Source organism: Condylura cristata, unplaced genomic scaffold (genome assembly GCF_000260355.1).
Source record: "Condylura cristata isolate star-nosed mole 26May11 unplaced genomic scaffold, ConCri1.0 scaffold00028, whole genome shotgun sequence".
NCBI classification, from domain to species: Eukaryota; Metazoa; Chordata; class Mammalia; order Eulipotyphla; family Talpidae; genus Condylura; species Condylura cristata.
In genome coordinates, this window is record NW_004567129.1 from 13,508,619 (window position 1) to 13,522,946 (window position 14,328).

The window sequence follows — 14,328 nt, forward strand, 5'->3', positions numbered from 1 at the left end:
CCCATGAGGCCTCCAGGCTACTCCTTCCCTATTCTGCCTGGAAAACAGGTGCCAGAGGTGACGCAACTCAGCAAACTGTAGTCAGACTGACTGCAGGGATCCATAGAAGGGGAGGACCATCGATGGGGCCAAATGCAGTGAGTTACCCAAGTCTGGGAACATCAAGTTCCTGCAAGACCTGGGCAAAACAATGATGACAGGCCATGGGATCTCTAGTATTTGAGAAGAGGGTCACATGGAGCTTGCAGAGGGAGGACTGGGGGAGAGACAATGAAAAAGAACCAGACTTATCAGAGGGTTCAGGATTGAAGCAAGTTAGCCTGGAAAGGTAGGGTTATATGGCTATTGTGACTCTGAGTTCTTCCATGTCTTTGCAAGCAACTCTCATTAATAAACTCAGTCAGCAAGTATGTAGGAACCAGGCTGCAGGGGAGGAAAGAAATCCAACCCACTCTTTATAGATTTGACATCTCTCCTGGGGAGAAAAGCAAAGCAAACAAACAAACAAAAAAACCAAAAACCCACCCATCTTATGAACCTTTATGTCATAAAGAAATTTTGACAGGCGGTGTGACTAGAAGGCGTGGCATTCTGTGGAATGATCATTGGGATGACCTCTCCTGAGATAGTGATATTTAACAGGAGATAGGAATGAGGGGGAGAGTGAGTCCTATGGATGACTGGCATTCCAGGGAGAGGGAACAACAAAGGCATAGCTTTGAGGTGGGAGTGCACTTGGCTCATTCAGGACATTGCCTGCCAAGTGGGCTGGGACCAGCAAAGCAGAAAGAGGCAGGAGGCGGCACAAGAGAGAAAGTGGTGCTTTTAGTCTTGCTACCAAGAGGACTAAATAGGACTATTGGCTGAACACAGGAAACTTTGTTTCACTAGCCCACCTGGCCACCTGTGAGCCCAGCCAGACATGAGGGGTGGGAGGAGTCATTTGCTCCAGCACCCACCCACTCAAACTAAAATAAAGCCCAAAAGGGAAAGGAAAGGCACGTGTGCTGGGAGTGGGTGAGCAGTGGGACAGACCAGAGATGCAGATGGAAATTAAGGGGCTGCTCTTACTGAATCTGGAGTAGCCCCTGCTGTGACTTCCCAGGATTTCACACATACCCCGTCCTTTCCTACCTCCAAATGCAGCTGTTCCTTGGTTGGCACCAGAGAATCCTGTGGCTAGAGGATCTGAAGGAACCAGGGTTTTGCTGGTCAAGGCTGTAGGATCCTGCTGGGTTTTGTAAGAGGAATTTGAAGGTTATTGATTTATTTGTAAATATCTCACACTATTTTTTTTCAAGATTTATTTATTTATGCATCAGAACTGGGGTACAGGCCAGAGGTGCAGGGGCAGTGAGAGGATTCACCAGAAACAAAGTGGGGAGCAGAACAGGAAGCTTGACCAAGTACACTGCTGAAGGGCGCAGCAGGCGTGCCAGGAGAGGTCTGTCGTGCCATGTGGGTCAGCTCCAGGGCCGGAGATCGAACTGGCACCAAAGTGGCTGCAGCCAGCTTTGCAGTGCTGCGCTCTAACCCAGTGTGCCACCAGGGAGGGCCATATCTCATGCTTGTCCTTGAAATTCTTTCTAGCACATTGACAGTATATTGTGAGACCATTCCTAAGTCTGACCAGGGAACAAGGCTGTCTGAGGCAGTCACAGCATGGAAGGATATCATCTCAGGCTGACTGAAGAGCACCCCACACTATCACTGCATAGGGAAAGGCAAGGGGAGCCCCTCTCTGTCCACCTCCCAGCCTTTACCTCCTCCTCAGGGTGAGGTGATCTTGCTTTTCCTTCTTGTCTCTTTTCAATTCACCAGACGGAGACAGCTATGTTCCTTCACTTGATTTGCTAAGAGCCCTTTTTCCTTTTCAGAAAGCAAAGAGAACCAAAAGTTCTGACTTCACTACTATCTTCTCTAAGATGAGCTTCAAGAATCCATTTAGGAAGTCAGGATCCTTTCACTGCTGAAAAATTCACAGTTTTCCCTGTGAAATCGGCACCTCTGAATGGCAGAAAAAGGTCACAGAAGAAGGGAAAAAATCCACATTTCACTGCCTAGTCAAGGTAGTATTTCATGGCTCATTAAACCAATTTGTTTATTATTGTGATGTTAGTAACCCCTTACTGAGAGTTCATACAAATAACAATTTTCTTTGCCAAGATGAGTCCCCTGGATTGGAAAGTAATCAATTTTTAACACATGCATTTACCATATAACCCTAAGAACAGCAATTCCACTCCTAGTAGAAATTAAAACATATGTCTATACAAAAAACCTAGATGTGAATATATTTTATAGTGACTTTATTTGTAATTGGCAATAACTGGAAATATTGTAACTCTTCTTCAACTTGTGAATGAATGAACAAAGTATCCAATGGAAATTCAATTTAAAAATTTAAGGATTTAATATATAATGATTTATTAAATAGTTAAATAGAAATTGAAGTATGGATTTTGTTTTTAAAAGTCATTTGGGGCCTTCCTGGTGGTACAAGGAATTAAGTCGTTGCACTATGGAGCTGTCAGCAGCCACTGCAGCACAAGTTCCATCCCCAACTAGGGAGCTGACCCACATGGCATGGCAGACCTCTCCTGTCACCCCCTGCTGCTCCCCTCAGTAGTATATTTCAATCGACCTGTTCTACTTTCCACTCTCTCTCACACAGACACAGACACACACACACGTACGCACACGCCTCTGGCCTATATCCCAGTTCTTGTGTGCCTAAATAGATCTTTGAAAAAATAATAAAATGAAAGTCATCTGCTTGGAGTACATTTGCAAACAATATGGAACAGAAGAAGCAAATCAGAGGACCCAAAATCCCTGTCCTCATCAGTATTGCATTGGATTGTCATTCCCCTTGACTCACAGACAGAGATCTCAGACTTCACGCCTCTAAATCTTTGGGTGGCTTCCCCTTATACTTAGAACAAAATAGAACCTTTTCATTAAGGCCCTGCCTGATATGGTCCCCACCAAGTGCTTGCACATCATCCCCTACCACAAACTTCTTACACGCCAAGCTGGGTCAACCTGACTTTTAGGATCCCTGAACAAGCCAGGCTCATCCCCACTTGAAATACATTGCCCCAGCTACATCTGGATCATAGTTCTACCATTTCCTCATGGTGTAAATTGGGCAAATTACTTAATTCTTGTTCTTTAGTTTCCTCATTTTGAAAATGGGAATAATGATGATAGAACTAGCTTCACAGGGTTATGGTGAGAGCTGGTAAATTATTCATCTTAAAACACTTAAAACAGGGGCCCTCCCTGGTGGCGCAGCGGGTTAAAGCACAGCAGTGAGAAACCAAAGCCACTTCTGCATGAGTTCGATCCCCGCCTGCCCCGGAGGTGACCACATGGCGTGGCAGACCTCTCCTGACCCGCCCGCTGCTCCCCTCAGCAGTGTACTTCGTCGACCTGCCTGTTCTGCTCCCCACTCTGTCTCTGGTGAAGCCTCTCACCGCCCCTGAGCCTCTGGCCTGTACCCCAGTTCTGTATGTGCAAATAAATAAATCTTTAAAAAAAAAAAAACACTTAAAACAATGTGAGTCCAATGTAGGTGTTCTATAAAATTACTTGTTATTATTTCTAGGTCAGGAATTTCCTGTCTTTGTGTACTCTTTGCTCTTGTCATCCAGAGCTGTGTGCATGCATGAGTATGCCTATGGGTAAAATATCGTATAAAGTAACTGTCTTCAAACAAGTCAGTGATTTCTTGGTGAAGAGAGTTACGATGTTTTAATAGTAACATATTTTGTTAATTATTTTATGCTGGGGATAATAATAACATATAGAAAAGCTATAAAGATAGTTCAGAGATTTTCCATGTATTCTCAACCCCCTTCAGCTGATATTCACTTAAACTTACAGGACAATGACCAAAACTGCAATTATCAAAACTTGGTTCAGTACTTCACTAAATTAAACTTCATCACTTTCTACTAATGCCCTATTTCTGTTCCAGGATCCTGTCCAGGATACCACAATGCATTTACCATTAACAATGCTTTTATATTTTGATTTTGTTAAATAAGTGTGATCCTCAACTTCCAAAATATGTGACTCCAAAAAGATACAGCATATATATTTAAGTTGCAAATATCTCTAAGTTCCCTGCTTTCCTTTATTACTTATTTTTTCTGTATCACTGATTATGTACAGTACTTTTCACAGGACATCAATCTAAGATTGAGCATACATCATCAAGAAAAATGCTGACAATTGTAATTACAAAATGCAGTTAGTTCTAATTCCTGAAAAATGCATGCCTCAAAATCTACCACTATGGTTGTGCATTTCACATCTCTTTGTCTGTTTGCCACATTAGAATGGTGATTTCAAAAACAAGCAAAAATCATAAATTAACTCATATAATTCTTATAATACAAAGTGGTACTATTATGAGCTCTATTTCACAAATGAGAAAATCTAGGCACAGAAAGTTTAAGTAATTTGCCCAGGTTGCACAGCTACTAAATGGCAGAGTCAAAACTCAGGTCAAGGCAGACTGTTCTTCATTCTTACCCATCAGGTTATCCTGCTTCATAGTGACTAAAGCACCCTGTTCTCTGTTGATCACACTTAAGAAAGAGCCAAGAAGTTAATAAAGCAAATAATAATAATAATAATTAATTTGGGCAGCCAAATGATCCTCCTGCCCCTGGGTTAATTAGACCATTAGGTTTTCTGGCTAAAGAATATCAAGTGGCAAAAGGCAGGAAAAGCCAATCAACTCTGCTTGGCTTTTGTTTTATTGACATTTGTTAAATGCCCTTGATGTAACAAGCACCGTTCCAGGTACCAGGGAAAAACAGATAAGGCACAGGCTGGTCAACTGATGAGCACCTGTGGAAGTCTGAAAGTTTCAGGATGAGCTCCAAAGAAGAGTGGTTTTTGTCTAATCCTTGAGCTGAAACTGAAAGGAAGAGTCCCTTGGCCAAGTAGAAAAGCAAAGGAAGGATGGATTTGCTGCCTTGCAAACCACCTGCACTCAGACGCAGGGCTGAATGGGTTCATTTCCCTTTCTTTACAAAATGGCTTTTGGTCTCCTGGAACAGTAGATCCACTCTAGCTCCCTATCTCAGCAGAGTAAATATTGAGAAATGTCAGGCTCAGTAACTTCAGTGTTGCACCTTATTGCATGTGGCATGGAATAGATCTCCCACCAGTGATCCCCACAAATGAGAAGCTGATGGCAGAGGCAGAACTAAATCCTAACAAGTGAGAGTAGGGAGTTACTAGGGGCTTCCTAGGATGCAGAGAGTGTAGGAAGAGGGTCTGGAGATGGATCTGGCTAGTTTCCTGCACAACAAGGGCTTGCAGTATACAGTGAAGCTGATGTCAGGATATTAATCCACAACTACAAGGCATATGAATGTCAAATGTCCCAGGGTTTTACATGTTAGTGTATCTATGTTAGTGCTTTTCTCAAGAAATGTCATATATGATTAATCTATCAAGGTGACCAATACATTTTGCAAAAGTTACTGATTTTACTGCTCTATTGATTTTTCAACTACTTCTAAGTTCCCACTCATGTTAGTGAGCTCTAACATGAAAATTATTAACTGTAATGTTTATGTGTCTTGTAAATATTTGATCAATGTGCTCCTAGTTTGTGCTTTTGCCAAAGTGTAGATTCTGGGAATCTACATGCATTTATTTATTTATTTATTTTTGCATTTGTGGCTTTTGAGGGCAGGTACCTTATTTATTTGACCAGTTTTTATACAGGGTTAGTTGCACACACAAAGAGTCAGTTAACCCAATTTAAGCAAGAGCTGAGTATAAGAGAAGGTTATTCACACATCTCTATTTTTTAAAAATCATGTATCCACACATCTCTATTTTTTAAAAATCACACAAAAAATATGGTTTTAAGGTGACAAATCAGATCAAAATATATTTTGGTTTACACAGTATGATTTAACTTAATACTAGTAAGAATGGCACATAATAAAAAAAACTAGCAACAACAAATGTTGTTGAGGCTGTGGTAAAAAAGGAACTCTTCTACATGGCTGGTGGTAATGAAAGCTGGTTCCACTGCTATGGAAAGCTATGGGGAGGTTCCTCAGACTACTAAAAATAGAACTTCCATTTGACCCAGCAATTCCACTCCTAGGGATCTACCCAAAGGACACAAAAACATTAATACAAAAGGATACTTGACCCTTATGTTTATTGCAGCATTATTTATTATGGGTAAAACATGGAAACAACCCAAATGCCCAAAAATAGATGACTGGATATATATATAATGGAAAACTATGCAGCAATTAAAAAGCTAAAATAATGCCATTCACAGCAGCATGGAGCTAATGGAGCTAGAAGGGATCGTTCTCAGTGAAATAAGTTGGAAGAAAAAATAAAAATACCAGATGGCTTCACTTATGGGAGGAATATAGGGGAACCAAATAAGGGACCAAGGGGGAAAATATTAATAACAATCAAAAAATAATAAAAAGACTACTACAAATCAGAGACATTCTACAGGGTGGGGGAGGGAAAGAGACCAGGGCAAGGGTGGGAATAACACAAGGGACTATGGTGGTGGTGCGGTGGTGGTGCAGTGGTGGTGGAAATTCTATGCAGTCTACACCTGAGAAAAGAAAACAAGCATTGTAAAATAATTACTTAATTTTTTAAAAAGGAAAGGAATATATACTTTGGTTTAAACTGGGTATTTTACTAGTTAGGATTGACTGATAAAAATGCTGAGCTGAATTTTAAAAAAGTAAGTATAATAAAGTAAATATCAAGATCATCAAGCAGCTATAGATCAGAGACATTCTGTAGGGGAGTGTGAAGGATCAGGACAGTAGTGGGAAGATCACAGGGACTACTGTGATGGTGCACGGGTGAATGGGTGGTGGGAATTTCATGGGGAGGTCATACATTGGACAGAAATGAAGGGTAATGCAATAAACACATTTTTTAAAATGCTGATTTGTACAAGTTTATATAATTTATTTCTTTAGCATTGAGTGGCAATTCTCAACAGAGGACCAGGACTGGGTCTGATGTAGGCAGGGTCAAAAGAAAATTCTTGACTCTCTATGCATTTTCAAGTCACATCAATCACAATATTTTCACTTATTTCTTTTTTAAAAAAGCTTTCTCTTCTAAAATAATAATAATAACGAACAACTACATATCAGAGACATTTTATGGGGGTGGAGTCAAGGACGGGATCAAAAATTGGAGGAAGTACACTGGACTATGGTGATGGCACACGGGTGACTTGGTGGTGGGAAGCCCACGAGGATTACAACTGAGATGGAAAAAGGCACAAAATTATGTAAAAGTAAACTACTACATATATATATTTTTTTTTTTTTAAAAAACAGCTTTCTCTTCTGTGTGAACTCAAGGAGTTCACATGTCAAGTGATACAAGAGGAAATAAAAGATAGCTAACACATGAAGCTTATTCTATGTATTCTATGTTAGTCCCAATTATCATTGTTTACACATATTTACTCATTTAATATTTATCTACCTTATGAGGTTGGTTCTGTTATATTCGTTTCCAGTGGAAGAAAACTTTTCCTTTTATTGGAAGAAACTAAGATCCAGAAAGAGTAAATATTTTGCTCAAGTTCACAAAGCTATCAGATAATGAATCTGGGATTCAAACCAAAGTAGTCTGCTTTCAGATCAATCGAGGTCACTAATTAAATAAATAAATCTCTAAAAAGAAACAGTTACTGAATGTGGTGTTGTATATATCCTATGCGATTTGGTAAGTTGATACTGAGAAGGCAGCTCTAAGAGCTTGGGGACATCTTATGAGGGCCACCCACCCAGGGAGCACAATTTGATTTGTTCATTCTACCAGTTCAAATGTTGATCTCATCTAGAAACCCATGATAACATTGACCCAATAGACTAGGCACCCAAAGTGAACCACTGCTGTCATTATCTTCACACTTCCCTTTACTTAATATGGTTTCCTTTAGCTTGTTTAAAAACATAAATTACAAAGCTTCTTTGAAGTCTGTGCTAAGTCCAGTTCTGATTGACTGTTTATGGGTCCCACATTCCTGTCTATTTGCATGTAAAATGTCTTATACTTTTTGTTCAAAGCTGGACATTTCAAGTAATATATTGATACAGCTCTGGATTCTGATTTTTCTCCCCTGCATTATTGTTATTGCCATTTTTTTGTTTTGTGATTTGCCTGGACTAATTCCATAGATTCTGTCTATCCAGTTCAGTACAGCTCCAAATATCTACTTATTGTTTTTTCTTTATATTTTGCAGTTTGGCTTTAAAGGGGTTGTCCCTAGGTCAGCAAAACTTAATGCTCAGCCATGAGTCAGGGTCATTTAGACAGCTGCCCACGCACACAGGCTTCGGGATCACTATAGATATATATGAATGCATCAAAAGCCACTAGGCCTGGCCTGTTTCATGATCTTCCTATTAACTTGCTGGTTCATTTGCTGATTTGTTGCTTGCTCAAACCTTTAGGATAGCTATTACATTTGCTTCCTCATTTGTTTGCCATTAAGATTGCTGTTGTTTTTTGTTTCTTTAAAAGATTTATTTATTTGTGCATAAAGAACTGGGGTACAAGCCAGAGGTGCAGGGGTGGTGAGAGGATTCACCAGAGACAGAGTGGGGAGCAGAACAGGCCAATTGATGAAGTACTGCTGAGGGGAGCAGCGGATGGGTCAGGAGAGGTCCGCTGTGCCATGTGGGTCACCTCCAGGGCTGGGGATCAAACAGCCAGTAAGGCAGCTGCAGCCAGCTTGCAGTGCTGCGCCCTAATGGGAGGGCCCTGCTGCCCTTTTTTAACTATATCCATGGGCAATAGGTTTTCTGTGTTCTGCTCCACACTGTGTCAGTTCTCTCTGCAAGGTAACATTTTTTTTGCCATCTTGGTCCACTCTGATAGAATTATAAACCAAAAGCACTGGGTGCAGGGGTGGAAGTAACCCTAGGTAAACTCTCATTGTTCACTAACATGAGTGATTTTCCCAGAACAAATACACTTCAATCTGTTGAATGAACTTGGTTGATTTCAAGGATACTTAAGAGGTTGTTTTTGACAATTTTATCCAGTCTTTGCTTTTGGGGGAAGAGGATTTGCTGATTTCCTCTCTGCCATCCCAGGAGTCCTATCCCTGTCACCCTCAAATCTAGTCAGTTCTAGACTTGCTCACTACTCTGGAATCCATTCCCTTCTTTTTATCACCTCCTCCTAGTCCTAGCTACTTGACTAAACTATTGGTAATCATCTCCTCAAAAAATCTACCCTCATTCTAATCTGTTCTCCATATTGCTGCAGAGCAATACTGTCCAAAAATAGCTTCAGATGTCACATCCCTCACCCTTACTTTTGCTTCAAGTCTTTCACTGATACGCCATTGCTCTTAAGTTCACTACACTCTCTCGGGGGCCTGGGGCCTTCATTTTCTAGAGCTACCGGTCTCCCACTATTATGGAATTGAGCCATTCTTTCCACTTTATGGCCTTTACATAGGCTTTTCCTCAGCCTTGAACCCTCAGTCCCTCATCTAGCTAATTCACTCACTCTCTACACCTCAGTGTAAACATCACTTCTTTGGGGACATCATCTCTAACGTTCCAACACTATAACAGGTCCCACTATTGTTTACTTCTTGACACTAACATGAACTGTAAATGCAACTTCATATTTATCGTGTTATTATTTTCCCCCCTTGCTTTCTCCACTAAATTGTTCATGTATTTGGCATATGCTTGGAAAATGTCAGCTCTGCCTGAGTACTTCCACTTTCCAGTGAGGAAGGAGGAAGCAAAGAGATTCCAAGTTCAAAGGAGATCATTACTTTCCCAAGATAATACAAAGGAAGAGCATTAGTTTCCTAGGACTGAGGTACGAAGTACCAAGCAGCACCTGACTTAAACAACAGAGAGTTATATCTCATAATTCTGGAGGCCAAAAGTCCAAGATCAAGATGTTTTTCCTAAGGACTGTGAGGGAAGATCTGTTCTATGCTTCTTCCATCCCTGCTCCCCATTTTGGGGGTTGCTGGCTATCTTGGACACTTTGACTTTAGGTACACTCTCTTTGTTACTGCCTTCATTGTAACATGCCACTCTTCTGTGTGCATGCCTGTGTCCTGGTTTCCCCTTTTACTAACACATGCATCTTACTGGACTTGAGGCCCATTCTGCTATAACAACCTAATTATATCCTTAGTGACCCATAATAAATAAAATTCATTCTTTGGTACTAGTTCAACATATGAATCTTGAAGGAACATAACTTAACCCGTAACAGGGAGCAAACACTGGCACTGGTGTGACAAAGTGGAGAGCCTTAACTGAATTGGAGTTCCAACATTCATCTGTCAACTTTGTAGTTGGCAAACTGGATTTGTTTCCTGACCCGCAAAACATGGGGATTCCTATAGATGACGCCAAAGTTTTACTCCTCATTCTGTTGTTTTTGAAATAGCCCAGCTGAAGCATTTAGTTATACTTTGGGTTTTAAAATAACCATTTACCCAAAAAAGAGAGCTTTTAAGAGGATGGCCATATGACAAAGACCTGGACAGCAGGGGCTAGGTTGGGACTGGTTTTCGAGGGGGTCCCCCAACACAAGCCAAGTCGCAGGAGCATGTACCTAGGCCGTGATTGTTTCCAGTCTCCTGGGAATTGCAACATCCATCACGGTACGGTTGTTTATTTGATTTTGTGATACTGCCCATCACCTTCCACCTCACCACCATTTCCCTACCCCCCAGACCAGAGGAATTGCCAAACATGACTGACTTCAAAAAAATTAATCAGGTGTTGCAAATTTCATCATACCATGAGATAATCCTATCCCCTCCCAGAAGGATGTAAACAAAAGCAGATGGTCACTGGACATAGGATTGGCCGGAAGAAATACTTCAAACCACCCAAAGGACCATTTTTAGGAAATTATAAATTATTATGACTTTTAATACCCCTTTACACTATTTTCAAAGTAGCAAATATATAAGAGTACATGTCAAAGTTACTGGAAAAAAAATAAAAACATTAATACTACTTGAAATAACAAGAGGTAGATTGGGTCATTTTGTACAGGTGACTTTAATTTCTCTATTTTTTCTCTATTTTCAAATATTTCTACTGTAAGTACTGCTAACAATAATAATAATAATAATAGAAATAATAAATATCCCCCAAAATAATAAATATTATAATAAGACCGACCTTAAAAGATGACTATATGCCAGGCCAAGCGTGGACATCACAGCAAAAAACAACAAACACTCTCTGTCCTGTGAGCTTCCACTAGGAGGGTGATGTTACTAGGAGGAGGAAGGATGATATTATTTGTCCTAGGTTAAATTTAACTGTTAGTAGGTACTTTCGGAAGGGTCATGGAGGTGCAAACTGCAGCTGCTCAGGGTAAGATGTGCTCCTCAAGATGGAAACGAGGCTGAATGGAGAGGTGTGAGCAGCATACTTTGTCTAAGTCTAGATCGTACTGAAAAATCATCTTCTGGAGTCAGAGCTCTACCCTCCCTGGTCTAAGACTGCCTCTTTTTATTTTAAATTGTCTCTTAAAATTCATTCATTTGTTCAAAAATTATTGCAATAGCACCGGTTATGACATAATATCCAGGTTCCAGGTACAGAGCACTATAATCAAAACCTCTAGAGCTACTCCATTATGTTGGCCACCAAAAGTCTAGTTTCTACCTTCCACCACACAACAGGACTTTACCACAATTTACCTACCCTTCTCCCCTTCCCTTCTGGCAACCACCATTTCGTTCCTACAGTCTGGGAGTTTGTTTTTTCGTTTATTTTAATTCTTATCTTCCATCAAGGTTGCCTCTCACACTCAACTGTACCCTGGAACATTGTGAAACCCCAGTTGGGAATCACTCATTCCAGGGTACTACTGGTCAAAGTGGGCTGAGAACAGGACAGGGCATACTGTTGACGTCCATGTGTGGAAAGCACTATCAGCTGATGTGGGCGCCATTCCCTGGCAGGGCTCTGAGTTACATTTGAGGCAACTTGCTGGATGTTTACTGAGGTAGACAGGCTGAAGGAATTTGTGTTTGGCTACAACACGTGTCATTTTGGCTTCTAGCATCACTTACTGCTAGTTTTCTAGGGCCTTCTGGACTTCTTTACTGGAAACATGGTGTTCGGGGATGTACATGACGAACTTCATGGTGAGCCTGAAGCCCTGGAGAGAGAGTCCTGGAGCTTCTATGGAGCTGGGACTCACTAAGCCACATTTCAGAAATGGGCCATCAGAAGGACCCGTTGAGAAAACTAAGTTCTGAAAAACAAAATGATCCATATTCTTGGACCCCAGGATCCTCTCTTCTGAGAATTGATCCCAAAACAAACATTTATTTTTGCTTTAGCACTAATAGAGAAGCACTAAAAGTATGCTCTATGCCCACAATAAGGGAATACCCCCCCAAATTACAATAATATCAAGTCTGTATGGGACACATAATTATTAAATCATAATTATGAATGTAAACATGCTTGACATGAACAACAGAAACTTACTGTCTCAGAGTTCTGGGGATTAGAAACCAGAGATCAAGATGTCACCAGGGCTGGGTCCCTCTGAGGGAAGGTGAAACCCAACCACCTCTTTGTGCCTTGTGGTTGACCACCCTTTCTCTGTGCTTCTTTACCCTGCCTCCTCCATGTCTGTCTCTACATCTAAATTCCTGTTTAATAAAAAAGGATCACCTCTGTGAAGACTACATATCCAAATAAGTCACATTCTAAGGTATGGAAGGGGTTAGGACCTCAAAAAAATATGTGTGTGTGCGTGTGTGTGTGTATATATATTTACATCACATATATACATTATATAAACAACATATATACATACATACATATATATAAAAAACTGGCTATTCCAAATGTTTATTATTCTTCTTTTGATATATTGTGGAGACTTTTGCAAAGCAGTCTCTATTTCAAAAGCATGTATCTATAAAATTGTAAAAGTAATGAAAAAGAAAAAAATTATATATATTATTATATATTATATATATTATACATACATACATACATACGTGTGTGTGTGTGTGTGTGTGTGTAGGGGAGACACAATTTAACCTATAGCAGTTTTGTATCACCTAATACTAAGATATGATCATAACAACAAATTCTCACTTGGGACTTTTTAATATAACAATGCTATATGGGGCCCTCCCTGGTGGCACAAAGGGTTTAAGCATAGTACTATGAGGCTACCGCAGCCACTGTGGCTGAGTTTGATACCTGGCCAGGGAGCTGACCTTTCTTGACACACCCCTTTCTCCCCTCAGCACTGTATTTCAGTTTATCTGCCTGTTCTGCTCCCCACTCTGTCTCTGGTGAATCTTCTCACGCACTGCACCTCTGGTCTGTACCCCAGTTCTGTATGCATGAATGAATAAATCTTTAAAAAAAAAAAAAAACATGGATGGAGCTGGAAAAGATCATGCTTAGTGAGATAAACCAGAAAGAAAAGGAAAAATACCAAATGGTTTCACTCTTAGCAGTAGTATAATGGACCAGGTGAGAAAATAATAACAACAACAACAACAACAACAACAACAACAATAATAATAATAATAATAATAATAATGAACAGTTATATACCAGAGATAATTTATGGAGGTAGGGTGGGGAATGGAATCAAAAACAGTGGGGGGAGGAAAATGAACTGGACTTTGGTGATGGCACAGGGTAGTTTGGTGATGGGAAGCCCAAGGGGATTACAATTGAGATGGAAAAATGCACAAAATGATGTAAAAATATTATTTAAAAATAAGTAAGTAAATTAAAAAAAACAAAACAATGTTATATATATCAATGTTTCTAATGCTTTAAATATTTTGTTTTTCTAACACTTTAGATATGTTAATCCCGCCCACCACTGCTCTGAATTACTATCCTTGTTTGGCCAACAAGGAAATTGAAAGATAGCAGTGTTAAGTTACTGAGACCAAACTCTAAATCTCACCAGTCAGTATACTGCAAAATTTTATGCATAGTACGGCTACAATATTAAAATATGTAAAAACTATTTTGGAAGATGAAACCTTAATTGGAAAAATGGAAGTAGTTGAATCAGGAGAGGGCTTATTTTTTTCTATTATATTACCTTTACAATTATAGACACATGCTTTTACAAACCTTGCCTTAAAATGGAGACTGCTTTGGAAATTCTCCACAGTATACAAAAGAGCAGTAATAAATATTTGGGGTAGCCAATAACCAGGATGGTCACAGGGACTCCTGCCTTCTGATTTTCATGCCTTGTGTGATACTGCCACATTCAACAGGACTGCCTTTT